Source organism: Vulpes lagopus, chromosome 6 (genome assembly GCF_018345385.1).
Source record: "Vulpes lagopus strain Blue_001 chromosome 6, ASM1834538v1, whole genome shotgun sequence".
Lineage (NCBI taxonomy): Eukaryota > Metazoa > Chordata > Mammalia > Carnivora > Canidae > Vulpes > Vulpes lagopus.
Genome location: NC_054829.1, coordinates 103631126 through 103635666, shown reverse-complemented (window position 1 = coordinate 103635666; position 4541 = coordinate 103631126). Strand labels below are relative to the sequence as shown.

The following is a 4541-nucleotide window of genomic DNA, read 5'->3' as shown; positions in this document are numbered from 1 at the left end:
GCCAGGAAAAAAGATGCAAATATTGTTATGGTGGTAGGCAGTCACAGAAGCTAAAAGAAGGGTAAGAACTGAGGTCCTTGGATTTTGTTGCAATTTTTTTTCAGCTAGGCAGAGACAGTTTGAAAATAAAGTAGTAGTAAGATTAAATTGTGTGGCTCATTTCCAAAGCATTCTGCACATTCATTAGACTATTCATAACACTGTTTATCTGCCTTTGTTTCTGAGTGGTTTGGAAAAGTTTTTACAGTAGGCTTTGTTGCCACATAAGCAACCTCTGCAGGACGTTAACAAAGAGAGATGGCTTCTGTATGGAGTTGGGTAAGGGAGAACTTTTGTTTTTGTTTTTAAATCCTTGCAAACTAGGAGTAAGAAGTATTACAGCATCTGCATGGGAAGAATAGATGAATTCTTTTGTCAGGTATCTCCCACTCAGTTAACATTGGTATAGGAAAGGTCTTTAAACAATTTTCTCCAGAAAAGTTATTTTGTAATAATCTCTAATTCTTCATCTTTCTTACTATTGATAAGTATACATTACTGCCCTCTGCTGCATGAACTTAGACTTTTTCTAGTCTTTGGATTTTGATAATAACTGTGTAAGATCACTGATTTTTTTTTAAATCCATTTCTAATAGTTGACAGGAATTCTTCTCTTGTCAGAGAATAATATCATGATGGGTCACAATTTGCATTCCCCATATTTTTGGATTTACTTAAAGACATTACTTAGAGTGGTTTCCTTAGAGACATTTTCGTATTAAATGGCCATTGAAAAAGAAAAGCAGATGATCATGTCTGCTATATTCAGAAAATGGTTTACAAATAAGTGTCAGATAGTATACAAATTAACTTATAATTAGCGGTCTTAGTATCTACAATTGACTAAAAAGAATGAAAAGTGGTTGATTTTCATAAGCATAACTTTTAACCAGAACTTACAACTGTGGGCTTTTTAAATAAATCATCTCCTGGAATTATGCAAATATGTAGAAAGAAAATCAGATAATTCTGTAAGTTTGAAAGTAGTACTCAGGAGATTAGAATTGTATCTTGCCTTTTCATGTTAGAAAGGGACCATGTTAGCTCCAGTATTAAGTAGAGGAAAGAAATATATTCAATATTGTAGAAAAAAAGGATAGTTTTCAAAATTTAAATAATTCTATTCCATGCTAAGATCTTATTTATAGAATACATGAGAAGAGACTTGAGAATTTCATTTTCTTATTAATTAAAATACAACACTGACATTGGAAAATAAGGCTAACCCAATTTTAGAATATGGAAATAGTTGTTATGTTCTTAATCTTATTCGATTTTAGATATATACAAATCTGCACATATATTCTTGACACTGACAACAAAAATAGCATTTAATGGATTTCAGAAAGAACAATAACCAAAACTAAACCAAATCTGAGCTTATTCTCAGATTTCTTGATAATTTAAAAGCTAAGTGGTCAAAGTGCACATATATTAAAGTATGATTTCATGAGCAGTTTCAGTGAAATTAGATATTCCCCCTGCTTCCACATATTTAGCACTGCCTTGAATTAATTAAAGGTACTGTGATTCCAGCTGACTATTAATTTACTGAGTAAATGGAACAAATCAAATTAAATAAATGGACAAATTAAGTTAGTAACAGAACAACTTGCTGATTGCTAGACCACTCTATTTTTGATTGCCGCTTCCTTTTTCTTTGATCTACAATGATTTCATTTTTGTATCATATACTCCTGTATCTTATTGTTTCCATCTTTCATTAACAAAGTGCTCCTTTTGAATGTAAAAATGACCTTATCTTCTTGGCAAATAGCTTGTATTCTTTGTTTTCTTTTTCAGGGCCCCAGGGGAATCTTGACAATCATATTCAAACTCAGTCAGCTGGGTTCATATTCAGCCATAATTCACACACAGAAGGATGGTGAGGAAGTTAATATCATTAACAAGGCCAAAGGTAAAATGTAATAGGACAAATTTAAATAACATTTTTAAGTAGACCTATGACACATCTCCCACATTAAGCTTAGGAACTCTGGTAGAGTTCCAGAAATGTTACTCCTTCCCCAAATGTTTTAATATGCATTGTGTCTATAAATCCATCTGTTATGGGCTGAATTATGTTTCCCCCACAAATTTGTATGATGAAATCCTGACCTCCAGTACCTCAAAATGTAACTGCATTTGGGGATAACGTCTTTAAAAGTGTTGTTAAGTTAAAACGAGGTCTTTAGGCTAGGCCCTAATCCAATGACTTGTGTCCTTTTAAGAAGAGGAAATCTGGACAAAAGAAAAAACGGACAGCCATTAGAGGACACAGAGTGAAGGTGACCAACTGCAAGCCAAGGTGAGTGGCCTGAGAAGAAACCAAACCTACCAATACCTTGATCTTGCACTTCTCACCTCCAGAATGGTGAGAAAATAAATTTCTATTGTTTAAGCCATCCAGTCTGTGGTATTTTGTTAGAGCAGAAGACTAAGTGCAAAATAAGACACCATCTTTAGAGCAGAGAGCCTTTTCTGGTTCTCTGATAAATGATTACTCAGTTTCCGAACGGCTTTACTACATTGGACAAAGCTGCAATGTATGTGTTCATCTACTTCTATTCTTGATGTTATTTGTAACCATGTACTAAGCTCAGCTCCTGCAGAGGAATCAGTGTTAAGTTCTGTTGCAATGATAGAACTTTCTCCTTTTTTAGGTGTGCTCCACATTGTTGCCATAACTGGGCATTATATCTAAAATGAGAGTCTGCTGTGCTGCCAGTTACTCTGCTCAGTATTATTTTAATATTGGACATCGTTTTAAAGGCATGAACTAAGGGACCCAAATAAGAGATAATACATGGAATGCATGTAGAGTACTTAACAAGCTGGTACTTAGTAAACATTTAATATATTTTGCTTATTACTGTTGTTTGTATTACTACTATATATTCCAAGACAGTTATCTATAAAATGCCTAAGCCAATTGTAGTTTAATATCTTGACTTTTCACACCTCAAACTGTTTTTTGAACATTGCAGCCTATTCGTACAGTATCAAAAGGTATGATCTATTACAAAACGATCACCCAAAAGTAAACTAAACACAGTTTACATTCTCTGTGACCAAATCCTAGTTATGCTTCAAACACAGGTTTTAAATTGCCCCGTGGGAACCTGTTTTCTTATTTTTTGCAAATAGTCTTCACATTATTTTTCAATCTGTGCCACAATTTATTTTATAGCTGAAGTTTTTCCATGGTCATTAGTCATAGGTTCAGATAACTGACAGGAACAAACACACTGTACCATGCCTGGAATAGCTACCCTGCCCTTCCATTTTTTAATACTCTCTACTTAAATTAACCAAGTCGTTTCTGACTGAATATATCACCAGATTTTCAATAGTTTCCCCCATTTGAGAAATGTTTGTTTTGGAAATAATCTGTAATAATAACAGGGTAGAAATCAATCCATTTTGTTGTTGGCAGGTTGAGGGTTCATAGGATATTTTGCTTAACTCACTGTGGCTTCCAAATCATAGCAGTTAACAGTTGATTAAAACTAACGAATCAACCAACACATCTCTTCCCCCCCCCCCCCCAAAAAAAAAAACTATAACAAAAGCAGACATTTAAAAAGTCATGTTTCTGGACCCCTTTCTGTTAAAAAAAAAATATGGCAGCTTTAACTTCCTAGAGCCCTGGAGACCTAAAGAACAGAGTTTGGAAGCTCCTGGTCCAGATTATTGGGAAGTTGTTTTCTTGCTCATCAAGATGAGATTTCTTACAATGAACTTCTCTTAAGAATTAAATATGTTTCTCTTTCACAGCCACATGTAGTAGTTACCAAAGACAAATCTTGAAACAGCCTGCCAGAATTCAGCAGTGGGAATAAGTGGACCACCAAGAAGGATCTGTGGTGTATAGGACCAGCAGAAATTGTGCATCACAAAGGGAAGGCCTGGTGTTCAACTTTTGGAGAAGGTTTCTAGTTTCCATTTCACCAAAGGTCTCTCACATGCACAAGAATCAGAATTTTATCCCCTTGAATTTTTTGCTATAATATTTATGCACTTTTTATTAGTTGGGTTCAGGTGCTAGGGGAGGGATCTGTTTAATAATTCTCTCTCCTTTGAGTGGCAGATAAAATATTGAGAAGATGAGTAGTATTTCAGGGATCAAAAATCAAGCCTTTAGCTAACTAAGGAATTATGTTTCTGACTGTTTCACTGTGAAATCCCTTAAACCCTCTCACTTGTGTGTGTTTGTGTCAAGTATAGCCAGTGCCTCAACTGTGAGTGATTGAGGCTTTTCCTCATTAGCTGGTCTTGTTGTCCAGGAAATCAATATAGAAAAGAGTTAATAGCTGAAAATATGGCAGAGGTCAAATAAGAGATATGAATTTCATATATGGTATGGAAATTAGGCTTATCAAGAAAGAAAAAATGTTCACAATACCAGTGCTACTTATATTTACTAGAGGTTATGTAAAATGTGATTGATAGCAATACATGGTACTATTATTTCATAATAATAATGAATAATAATTTCAATT

At 34.3% G+C, this 4541-nt stretch overlaps 1 long non-coding RNA gene across 1 annotated transcript; it reads left to right on the top strand.

Annotated features, from left to right (window-relative positions):
* The first annotated feature begins 241 nt into the window (after nucleotides 1-241).
* On the top strand, nucleotides 242-2838 carry LOC121493903. The gene is made up of 4 exons (XR_005988582.1): nucleotides 242-318; nucleotides 1843-1957; nucleotides 2271-2347; nucleotides 2703-2838. It is a non-coding gene; the product is annotated as an uncharacterized LOC121493903 (long non-coding RNA).
* The last annotated feature ends 1703 nt before the right edge of the window (nucleotides 2839-4541 follow it).